At 37.7% G+C, this 13384-nt stretch overlaps 1 protein-coding gene across 21 annotated transcripts in view; it reads left to right on the forward strand.

Annotated features, from left to right (window-relative positions):
- The window catches only part of Hers (Histone gene-specific Epigenetic Repressor in late S phase), a 545891-nt gene that overhangs the window by 525528 nt on the left and 6979 nt on the right, over window positions 1-13384 (forward strand). The window lies entirely within an intron of this gene.

Consider the following 13384-nt stretch of genomic DNA (forward strand, 5'->3'; position numbering starts at 1 on the left):
TCTCCGCGACGGCAACCCCCCGACGGGTTTCATCGCGCCATGTTGCCAGGTCGCAAACCCAAATCATCCGGGTACCCCAATGCTTGCCCAAGGACGTCCAGTCCCAGGGCCACAACAGCAATTGTGTCCTGGCCTTCCACAACCCAGGCGTAGTCACCCGTCACTTACCCCCAGAGTTGCGGCATCTCCCCTTATGCACTTCAGAATTCTGCAGTTAAACTGTAATGGACTAACCGGGAATATTACGAAGATAGTCGATTTCATGAAGCGGCACAACATCCGCATTGCTGCGATTCAAGAGACTAAACTCACAGCGAGATCTGTATTGCAGACCTGCTCTGGGTATAACGTCCACAGGAAAGACCGCGAGAGCGGAAATGGAGGTGGCCTCGCGTTTATCATACACCACTCTGTGCAATATTATATATTTGATCCTGGCATCGACCGCAGGGACAATGTCTTAGAACGTCAAGGCCTATCTGTCCGGTCAGGCGATGCAAACCTAGAAATCATCAACATATACATCCCTCCTGCCACCTCACTGGCAATAATCGCATTATCTTAGGCGATTTCAATGCCCATCACGATCTATGGCACTCAAACTTGCGGGCGGACAGTAGGGGTGAGATGTTGGCGGATCAAATAGAAGAAACGACGTTCTGCACAATAAACGGAGATGCCCCCACACGTATGGAAGGAAGCTGTCACATTTCGCCAGATATCTCAATCGTGAGCGCAGAACTTGTAAACTGCGTCAACTGGCAGCCGATGGTAACATTGGCATCCGACCACCTGCCTATACTTATTTCGCTCGAGCGTACCGCCGACTTCATCGTCACCGAAAAACGCACTTTCATAAACTTCAAAAAAGGAAAGTAGGAAGAATATAAATCTCTTACAGACAACCGCTTTGCTGCCCTCCATATCCCGACTGATGCCCGCCAAGGGGAGCGTGCCTTCCGTAAGGTCATTGAATCCGCCTCGGCACGTTTCATTCCCGCCGGGAGAGTTCCCGAAATCCGGCCCACTTCCCGGTGGAGGCCGCAAACTTAGCGAGAGAACGTGACCTTATAAGACAGCTTGATCCAGGCGACCCCCAAATAAGGGATATAAACCAACGCAACAAATTGCTTGTGGACGAACACAAGCGGGCGAAATGGGGGAGCACCTAAGAGGTTGTAACCTCTCTACCGGTGTGGGTAAACTTTGGTCCACCGTAAAGTCCCTATCGAATCCGACTAAGCGCAAAGACAAAGACAATGCGCGAGCGCTTTCTGCCGACAATATATAATGCATCCTACGGTCAACAAAGATAGACGGAGAGCCAATAGACACGCACATAAACACAAATTCAGCGCGTCACCAATCACCATCACCGCTAAAGAGGTTGAGGACGCCATTGGTCGCGCTAAACCATCCAAAGCAGTGGGCCCAGGCGGCATAGCCATGCCGATGCTTAAAAGCCTAGGGAAAGAGGGTTTCAAATATTTTGCGCATGTCTTCAACCTGTCTCTTTCCACCTTTGTCATACCCGAGAAATGGAAAATGGCCAAGGTGGTCCCACTACTAAAGCCTGGGAAACCAGCTAACATAGGAGAGTCGTATCGTCCGATATCTCTCCTATCGCCAGTAGCAAAGACGCTTGAAGCCATTTTGCTCCCTTATTTCCAAGCAAATTTGCAGCTAGCCTCTCATCAGCATGGCTTCAGAAAACTCCATAGCACTACCACCGCGCTAAATGCCATTAGCACCCAGATAAATTGCGGTTTAAATCAATACCCCCACCATAGAACAGTACTCGTAGCGCTAGACCTATCAAAAGCTTTTGATACGGTCAACCATGGCTCGTTACTGCAAGACCTGGAAGGGTCTACCCTTCCCCCATGTCTTAAAAGGTGGACCGCAAATTATCTGGGTGGTCGGCAGGCATCGGTGCAATTTAGAAACGAAACATCAAAACCAAGGAGAATTAAACAAGGGGTGCCACAGGGTGGTGTCCTATCCCCACTTTTGTTTAATTTCTACATATCTAAGCTACTTTCACCACCGGAAGGAGTCACAATCGTTTCCTACGCCGATGACTGCACAATAATGGCCACAGACCCAGGCCCAAAGATCGATGAGCTATGCAATAAAATAAACAACTACCTCCCTGATCTCTCCAGTTTTTTCGCCTCGCGAAACCTGGCATTATCACCGACTAAATCTTCCGCGACCTTATTTACAACATGGACGTCCCAAATGTCGACCATTTTGAACATCCACGTCGATGGCACTACGCTACCGACTGTCCTACACCCCAAAATCTTGGGTGTGACGTTTGATCAGGATCTACATTTTGGTAAGCACGCAGCCGCAATTGTTCCGAGAATTCAGAGCCGTAACAAAGTCCTCAAATCCCTCGCTGGCAGTACCTGGGGAAAAGATAAAGAAACGCTCATGACTACATACAAAGCAATTAGCCAGCCGATTACGTGCTACGCGTCACCCATATGGTCGCCAAGCCTAAAAATTACCCACGGGAAGAAGCTACAGGCCTGCCAAAATACTGCTCTCAGAATTGCCACGGGCTGTCTTCTTATGTCCCCAGAACACCATCTGCATAATGAGACGAGAATACTCCCCAACAGGGAGAGAAATGAGAGGCTGACCAAACAGTTCCTGTTGAATACCCAGAAACCTGAGCATCGCAACAGACATCTGATTGATGAACCAGCACCGCCTAGGGGTTTGAGGAGTCATCTCCGTAAGCATTTTGAGGAAATACGGCACCTGAGAACCCTGCCGTATGAAGCGGAAAAACACAAGCAAGTCCTTGGTGAACTCCATAAACAGGCGTCGGACCTTTATGCCGGGAATTGCCCGGTGAATCCAGTACTTAAAGAAAAGTATCCAAAACTCGCGGAAGAGGAACGCATACTCCCCAGGGAAACGCGTGTCACTCTTGCTCAACTTCGTTCTAGATACTGTAACAGGTTAAACTCTTACCTATCCAGAATCAACCCCGACATACAAAATGTATGCCCCGCTTGCAATGTGTCCCCACATGACACCAACCATCTCTTTAATTGTAATGTGGAACCAACGCCTCTAACACCCCTTTCCTTATGGTCCACCCCTGTTGAAACGGCAAGTTTCCTTGGACTCCCGTTATAGGATATTGATGACAATTTGTGATCGGTCGCGGCTGTTAGGTGGGGCGAAGCATTGCTACAACAACAACAACATGGATTTAACTGCACATGTGCCTCGAACCAAAATAAAAGCTATGAATTCAGTACTTCTGCGCATCTACTTGGAGACTTGTATGTAGAATCGACTGTCAGTCGTTTGGGCAGATTGAGTCGACTTCAAACTTTCTGTATAAATACACACTAGTTACGTTCCAATGACGCGTGAACCAGATACGGATAGAAATTTAACATGCAAATGCAACAACAACCTTGTGACCCCAGCGGGTTAGGGGATCAGAATATACCCGCGGTAGGTATGCCTGTCGTAAGAGGCGACTAAAATACGAGATTCAAAGGGCTGTGTAGCGCAAACTTTCAGGTTGCCAGCGCAATATATAGCTTCTCCAAACCCAATTGTCAACCTCACCTATCCACGGCGAATCCTGTTTCACTAACAGCGAGGCTCTGGCGACCCCAAGCTCCTCATGGAACTTGGGGGTAGGGAGGGAGGGAATGGCCTGAAGGTTTAATGTGGCCACATAAATCGTTCCCGAGATAGTCGGGCTAGAACCTTAATGGTGCTATGGTACCGGAGCGTACCGGATTTGTATCCGGCAAAGGACCATCACATCGATAACACTCCCCAAAGCCTTCGGGGAGCAACCTTATCGCTACAACAACAACCTTGTGATCATGATAATAGTAAACAATTGCCGTCTTCCAGTGAGTTACAGCTTCGGCTCACGCTCACTTCTCACGGGAATGCTCTGGATCATTTAGAGACTTGAAAAGCAGATGACGTGAAATTTTCGCACACGTGAAATGTGATAGGCAGATGTCGCCGCTGTTTTTCATTTAACTCATACGGCGAAAGGCTAAGCAGCGACATCTATTTTTGAAAAAGTAGGTTTATTAAAGGCCGCGTTGCCAACCTAAAAAGAAGTAATTAACAAATACAAATTGAACCAGACTTCTATCTGGATTTATCTGGCTCAAATCGTTTATAAGGAACATAAGCCTTATACCAAACTATAATAAGGTATTCTATGTGGTTGGCCCTTAAGTTGTATTTGACAGGCGCGTACAGGTGGCAACGCGCATGTCAAATACAACTGCCACCCACATCACTGACAAAAAATATTATACACACAATTATAAATGTTGAACTAAACCGAACAAGTGTGTGCGGACAAAAATATTAAATAAAATCAACTAAAACTACAAACGCAGGATTACTAAATAAATTAATATATTAACTATACTACAAGAACTAAAACTAAATAAATAAAGTTAACTTAAGACTAAAAGTTCGTGTTTTTTTTGGTTTTGGTGTGGAGTGTGCAGTAGGGTGTGCACATAAGTACAACATTTTCGGAGGTTCCAAAATGGAACCTTACATGGCGACCGTGAGGCTGGAACCTCGTGGTGGTGGTACAGGTGAGTTGAGTGCGTGTGATCCGAACATAACAAAATTAACTTAACAAATGTAATAAAATTACAACAAAATGCGAAATAGCAAAAATCTACAAAATACTATTTCCTAATTCAACAAATTATCTAAAAACTAAACACTACGGAAATAACATAAAGAACTAAATTCTACGAACTACAAATTTTTAAAGTAAAAGGATAAAAAGTTAACATAAATCATTTAATTATAATATACATAATAACGGCATGCGAAGACCCACGCCACTCAGATAACGGATCCACAAACCGTACCACCGCCAGCGGCAGCGAACGTCAGCAGCAACGAACACCATCAACAGCAAAGCCCAGCAGCAGCAACCACCGTCGGCAGCGAAGGCCAGCATTAACATCAGCGGCAGCCATCATCATAGCAGGAGTGAAGCAGAAAAATAAGTATATGATATATGTATGTATGTATTAATAAAATTTTTCCTAAGGGTTTTTTTACATATATGTATACAAAAATTTACAATTTTTACTAAGTGCGGTGTGTTCACATTAAATATGATAAATCTTTTTTTGATTACAACGGTGCGTCCGTTTATGTAAAACATTTTGGATTTTTTGATAACAACGGTGCGTCCGTTTATATAAAACACTTGGATTTTTTACTAAAACGGTGCGTGCGTCTAAATTTAACTACCTCAGTTTTCAATAATTTTAAAATTTTTTCGAACCATTTTATACATCTTAACATTTGCAAATCTACATTTCATTTTTTTCTCAAGTTTGAATTCATTTTACAAATTTACATTTTCTTCAAATTTTTCATATTTTCAAAATGCTAATTTAAAAACTTCTCAATTCATTTTACAAATTCTCATACTTTCAAGCTTCCATTTTTCAAATCATTTCACAAATCTTCAATTTAAAGTTTCCCGTGCCTGTATTTCCATTTTTCAAATTTTCATTCTACTGCAGTTTTTTAATACGTACATTTTCCAACAAAATATCACCATATAAGACAGTGAACTAGATAAGCAGTCTCCAGGTACGCTATAAATTTGATGAATTGGTGGCGAAAAACCAATTGAATTTTTTTGATATAAACGATGGTTTGCGGAAAACCAATTAAGATTTTTTTATAAAGCGGTGGTTCCGTGAAAAACCAATTGATTTTTTTTTATAAAGCGGTGCGTCCGTGAAAATATACGATTTTTTCTACAACGCGTGAATATAAATGGATCTTTTGACCAAGTTACAACAATTTTGAGATTTTTACCAACTAATACCTATATACTTTTGTGCAAAGTACAAGTATAATGCAGTTTTCACTAATTCTTCAAATAAATTGTTAAATATTTCTTTAGCGACTATTCACCTATAAATCAGTTCAATTTTACAATTTTTTTTTTCTTTTTCCTCAATATTTCAGCTTAAATATAAATTCAGACATTCAAATAAATACTTCATTAATTTCATAGTTTGAACTGAATTATCTGTGCTATTCTGATAATTTCATATGTACAACCTTAGAAGTGGTAAGCAAGTGCAAAAAACTTCAGATTCAGAATCCGATTCCGATAAAACAGCCTCAAGCTACGAAGGTTTAACTTCATCTTCGACCGATAAAGTCACCAAACAGGAAAATAGATTTTCTTTGTCAACAGATTTTCCAGGCTTCGAAAATTCTTCCATTAAAAATTTAACTCCTAATTTACATTCAAATCTTAACGATTCAAATAGTGAAAAATTAACTTGAACTTCTTCTAATTTAGAATCAGATCTTAACGATCCAATTAGTACAAACGTTGCCTCACCTTCTAATTCAGCTTCAGATCTTAACGATCAAATCATGGCAACACTTGAGGAAAAGAGAATTTTTATTAGCACATGTGCTAATTCTATTAGAGAAAACTACAGTGGTAATCCTCTAGCACTTGATTCTTTTATAGACAAAATCGCATTACTTGAACAATTCGCTACTGCAGATTTAAATGATACTTTTATAGCGTTCTTAAAATCAAAATTAGTGGGTAAAGCCCGTGAAGCAATACCAACACAAGTAACTTCAGTCAATGAGATTAAAACAGCTCTACGTAATAGGATCAAACCAGACAACTCGAAAGTTGTTGCAGGGAGAATTGCAGCGTTGCATGTTAACGGTAACAATTATACAGATTTTGCCAAAAAAGTTGAAGATTTAGCTGACTCACTTGAGCGGTCTCTTATTATTGAAGGGATCACTCAAGCGAAAGCTCATGAAATGGCAGTCGAACAAACTGTTAATGTGTGTCGTTTAAATGCAAAATCAAATTTAGTAAAAACCATTTTAGCCTCAACAGCATTTACTGATCCGAAAGACGTAGTAGCAAAATTAATTATAGAACAAAACAACGAAGTAACTGAACGTCAGGTTTTACCTTTTCGATCGCGTGGTAACATTACATTCAGAAATTCACGCGGTAGTTATCGAGGTTTTTACCCAAACCGCGGCTATACTGGCTATAGAAACAATAATTCATTTGCATACTACAGCAACTATAACGGCAATAATAATCAAAGATATAGGATTTATAATGGAAATAGATACCAGAATAACAACAATAATAATACGCGTCCAATTACAAATTCCAATCCAAATACAAATAATAGTAACAGTAGAGGTCACAATTCTAGATCATCCAACGGTAGAGGTAGAAACGCAAACGTTCGCGCTTTAAACGCCAGTGCCCCTCAGGAGCGAACACTGAGGGAGGACGAATTAAGCGAGTAAGCGAACTTCCCTCACCAATAGCCCTCTATTGTTTAAATTTAAATTACTCTGATTTCATTGAATTACAACTTAACGAGTCACAAAAATTTTGTTCTTTCCTAGTAGACACTCAAGCGGATATTTCTTTAATAAAGATATCATGTTTAGCCAGAAATATTTCCTTAAATACGAACGACATTATTAACATTACCGGTGTCACTTCCAATTCAGTTTCCACTTTAGGTAAAATTACAGTAAATTTAAATTTTTCTAACTTTTCTATTAAACATACTTTACATGTAGTAAATGAAGACTTTAATATTCCATCCGATGGCATACTGGGTAAAGATTTTCTGAAAATTAACAAATGCATTATTAACTATGAAAGAAATAGTATTTCCTTTTGGGTAGGTAATGACAAAGTCGCGATACCAATCCTACACGGAACAGAAGGCGACAGTTGTATCATTCCTCCAAGATGCGAAGTATTCAGACTTTTTGATTTACGAGATTCACCCGAACCATTTTTCGTGGACTCGCAGGAAATTGAAAAAGGTGTTTTCACAGCTAGGTGCATTGTTAATTCCAGTAACCCTATAATTAAAGTCATAAATAACGGATGATATAAAGTATGTGAAAAGAAAAAGTATTCGGACAGAAAAACTTTCAAACTACAATGTTTATACAATTAACAAGACAGAAACAGAAGACAAACGTACGAAAAAACTGACCTCAATTTTAAAAAATCAAATACCTCAACATGCTCATAGTAAATTACTTGACCTTTGCATAGATTATGCCAACATTTTCGCTCTTGACACGGACAAAATGACTTTAAATAACTTTTACGAGGAAAAATTAAGACTGACAGACAACGAACCGGTATATGTTAAAAACTATAGATTGCCATACTCTCAACGCGAAGAAATAAATCGCCAAGTAAATAAATTATTAGACAATGATTTGATTGAACCCAGTTATTTGAATTACAATAGTCCTTTCATTGTAGTCCCAAAGAAAGATACTAATGGTCAAAAAGCTTATCGTATGTGCTTAGATTTTCCCGCAGTAAACAAAAAACTCATTGCTGATGAATTCCCACTAGCTAGAGTTGACGATATTTTAGACAATCTCGGTAGAGCAAAGTATTTTTCCACATTAGATCTTTTTTCAGGATTTCATCAAATCCCCTTGCATCCTGACTCTCGTGACATTACGTCTTTCAGCACTGACCGTGGCGCATTTAGATGGAAAGTGCTTCCATTCGGCTTAAATATAGCACCAAATTCATTCTCACGAATGATGACCATAGCTTTTTCGGGTATACCACCCAATGTAACATTTTTGTACGTCGACGATATTATCGTCATAGGGTGTAGTGAAGCACACCCCATTAAAAATCTTTCAAAAGTCTTCGATACTTGTAGATCTTTTAATATCAAACTTAACCCAAATAAATGCAACTTTTTACGACCAGAAGTTACATTTTTAGGTCATAAATGTTCAGCCAAAGGTTTGTTGCCAGACGACTCTAAGATAAACGCAATTAAAAAATATACAAAACCGACTGACAAACACGCGGTACGACGATTCGTCGCGTTTGCAAACTATTACAGACGGTTTATACCTAATTTTCGTCTCTGACAGCGCCTCTGAATCGATTAAGCAGAAAAAGAGTTGAATTTGTATGGGATGTTGAGTGTGAAAGAGCATTTTTATCTTTGAAAGCAGCGTTACTTTCACTAAAATTACTTCAATATCCAGATTTTACTAAACAATTCATTATTACAGTTGATGCTTCCGCAACTGGATGTGGCGCTATTTTGAGTCAAGAACAACAAGGTAGTGATTTACCAATTTGTTTCGCTTCTAAAGCATTTAATAAAGCCGAACAGAAAAAACCCATTATAGAATTAGAGCTTTTAGCCATTTACTTTGCAATCAAGCAATTTCGACCATATGTGTATGGTACCCATTTCATTGTAAAATCAGACCATAGACCTCTAGTATACTTATTCAATATGAAAGACCCATCTTCAAAACTTTCAAGAACACGACTGGAACTATCTGAATATAACTTTACTATTGTATATATAAAAGGTAAATCAAACGTTTGTGCGGATGCACTATCGCGTATAACAATCGATGAGATTAAAGAAACTAACAAACAAATTTTGGCAGTACAGACAAGAGCCATGACAAAAAAGGCAAACGACAAAAATGTACATAGGAAAACAGACAAAAACGACGAAATACAAATTACTGTCTACAACAAATTTTCATTTAATTTTTCGAAAAAAGTCCCACGAATAAGATCCGCAATTACGTACGATAAAAATAATAAAACAACAAATTTAAGAATTTTTGCGCATATTTAACAAAGGAAACTCGAGTTACTTAGTTTTGAGCTTCTTAACGAAATAATGACTTTAGAGAAATTACTTTCGAGGCTTGAATCAGAAGCCGGCAAACACAAGATTAAGAAAATTGCCTAAAAACGATATTATGTTCGAACATTATACTATTACAAATTTCAAAAATATTGGAAGTAAAATTTTAAAATCATTAGAAATTATATTAACAGATCCAGTGGAGACAGTAACAGATGAAGATACAAAATTAAAACTAATGAAAGTTTACCATAATGATCCCATTTCTGGTGGACATTGCGGAATGAAAAGACTTTACGCAAAATTGCGAACAAAATTTTATTGGAAGAACATGACTCGTGATATATCGAAATATATCAAAAATTGTAAAGATTGTCTTTTAAACAAGGTTAAACCTAAAGCAAAAGAAAAACTTGTTTTAACACCAACTCCTTGTAAACTATTCGATATATTAGTAATTGACACAATAGGACCCCTACCTGAGTCCAAATATGGTAACAAGTTCGCACTTACCATGATTTGCGACATGACTAAATACCTGGTAACAGTCGCTGTACCAGACAAATCGGCAAAAACAATCGCTTCAGCTATTTTTGAAGGATTCATTTTAACTTACGGCACAATAAATGCCATAAAATCAGATTTAGGTACTGAATTTAAAAATGAATTATTCGAAGAATTAACTAAACTTTTAAATATTCAACATAATTTTTCAACTGCATACCATCATGAAACTGTTGGCACGATTGAACGTAATCATAGAGTTTTTAATGAATACTTACGTGCATATCTAAAAGACACTTTTTCTGATTGGGATGTTTATTTAAAATACTTTACTTTCCTACACAATACTACGAGTAGCACAGTTTTCGACAATCAATTTTCACCTTACGAGTTAGTCTTTGGAAAAAAGGCAACTTTGCCTAATGAATTAACAAAAGAAAAAATTTACCCAATTTATAACGTCGAAAACTATGCCAAAGAAGTTAAGTTTAGGATGCAGAAAACGCACAAAATGGCACAAAATCTGATTAATAAAAATAAATTACAAAGTTAAAATCTGTACGATAAAACGGCACGACCTTTAATTGTAAAAATCGGAGATAAAGTACTTTTACAGAAAGAACCACATCATAAACACGAAAATATTTATCAAGGTCCGTTTACAATAACCAAAATTAACGAACCCAATGTAACTATTTTCGATGAAGTTAAAAGCAAAGAAAAAGTGGTACATAAAAACCGCCTTAGTAAAATAAATTAATATTACCGTAATACTTTAATTGAACAAAATCCAAAAGTTTTGGAAGTAATTTCATACTCGTCATTTTCAAATAGCCACGAAGGCAACAAAATAATATATATATAAACAAAACAAGAATATATATAGAACACAAAATTTTGTATATCAAAAGGAAAAAATGTAATTCGAAATTATTCTTAGTATAGTACAAGCGAAAAAAAAAAAACAAATTAATATTTTATAAACAACAAAAAACCTTAAGTTGAATATATAAAATATAAATATTGTACAAACAAAGATTCAAAATACCACAATTTTAATTAACATATTTTAAATAGTCATAAAATTGCTCCGGATGAACGAATTTCAAAAAGGAAGGTACACCCTAATATTTTCATTCATCCGAACCAATTAAAAGAATACAAAAGAAGAATATGGCACACGTGTTTAATTTGCCGAATTCTTCTTTTGAAAAGGAAGGGTGATATAAGGAACATAAGCCTTATACCAAAATATAATAAGGTATTCTATGTGGTTGGCCCTTAAGTTGTATTTGACAGGCGCGTACAGGTGGCAACGCGCATGTCAAATACAACTGCGGCCCACATCACTGACATAAAAAATATACACAATTACAAATGTTGAACTAAACCATAGTACAGGTCTACAAGTAGGATATGTAGCAGCACGCACATACACAGCCACGCTCACCTGATAAAATGCTTGTTCTTGTTCGTTTTTTTGTGGATGCTATTTGGCAGTGTTGTACTTCTTAGGTCCAAGAAAAGTGTAGTAGCTGCTAACGAAAACTGCGTAAAATTTTTATCGTAAAATTACAAAGAAATGCCCTTATTTACTTTCAAACGAGCACTTAATTACACCCCTCTTTAAAATCCATATGTTTTGGACAATTTTAATTAACAAATTGTGATACTTTATTACCGGGGACGATTGCTAAAACACGACCAAAACCGTCGGGGGAGGTGTTAATAGACGCCTTTTTGCCTCGCTTCCAATAATTCGAATACTTTTTCGCCTTTGGACTAGTGATAACAGGACAAAACGCGTCTTTTCATTTCTCTTTCCACATTTTTGGACGGGTTATTGCAGTCAACCTCGGTTTCAAACTGTTTTTCGCGGAGAACTTTTGAACGGGTAGAAAAACTTGGCACCCGTGTTTGTATTTTTAATACTGGGATAAATACGCGTCCTCAGATATCCCAATTCAAAACTTTTGTATAATTTTCTGTAGGACCCATAGAGGTGCCATACATTTTCATACTAAATTCGTTAAAAAAATTAACCATCACAGCAACCCATATCTAATATTCCGCTCCTTTTTTTGTTTCCCTGCGTCGCTTCCAACGACAGCAACCCCGGTATTTTTGACACTTCGTTCAGTGTCAAACGCATGTTCCACGTAGGTTCCACTGAGTTCCACAATAGTTTGACACTGACCGAAGTGTCAAAATGCAATGTGTTAGAAAAGGAAAGGAATTGCTTCCTTCTCATACATATCATACGTGTAAACCTGTACTATGGAACTAAACCGAACAAGTGTGCGCGGACAAAAATATTAAATAAAATCAACTAAAACTACAAACGCAGGATTACTAAATAAATTAATATATTAACTATACTACAAGAACTAAAACTAAATAAATAAAGTTAACTTAAGACTAAAAGTTCGTGTTTTTTGGTTTTGGTGTGGAGTGTGCAGTAGGGTGTGCACATAAGTACAACATTTTCGGACGTTTCAAAATGGAACCTTACACGTTGTTGTTGCATTTACATGCAAAACTATTTATCTGGCTCAGGATTTTGCCACCGGATGACGGCAAATGATCTTGATATTTATCTGGTTCAATTTCTGATCCGTGGAGCAGTTCTGTTTCGTTTTCTGTAGTAGATTTTTTGACAGCTAACAACTTTTGAGTTGGTAGCACTCATGTCTGAACTATATGGTTGGCTCATCTCTACAGCAACAACATACTTTTGTTCAGATTGTCAAAATCAGCGTGTTGGTGTTATGGAATGGAAACATAAAACTTAGCAACTTTTGTGTGTGGTAGGAAAATGTTGGCAATGTGTTGGTTTCATTTTGAGTTTTCCATCTCCTTCTGACAATCCCTACTCCAGTGAAATGAAAAAAATAAAATCAGCTGATGAGATGAGTCAACCATATAGTTGAGCTATGATAGCATCGGAAAAAAATATGTGTATATATGTATGTATGTGTATACATAAAAGATTTCGCCATATTTAAAAGCAAAAACACGGAAAGAGTAAACAACTTGAAGAAAATGTAAGGAAAATAAATATTTTGTTTACGTGCGAAACTATTTAAATGTTAATAATTCTATCAGTATCTTCAATTTTTGTGTACGTTCTTCTTATTTTCAACAAAACAGAT

Source organism: Eurosta solidaginis, chromosome 4, assembly GCF_040869045.1.
Source record: "Eurosta solidaginis isolate ZX-2024a chromosome 4, ASM4086904v1, whole genome shotgun sequence".
NCBI lineage: Eukaryota > Metazoa > Arthropoda > Insecta > Diptera > Tephritidae > Eurosta > Eurosta solidaginis.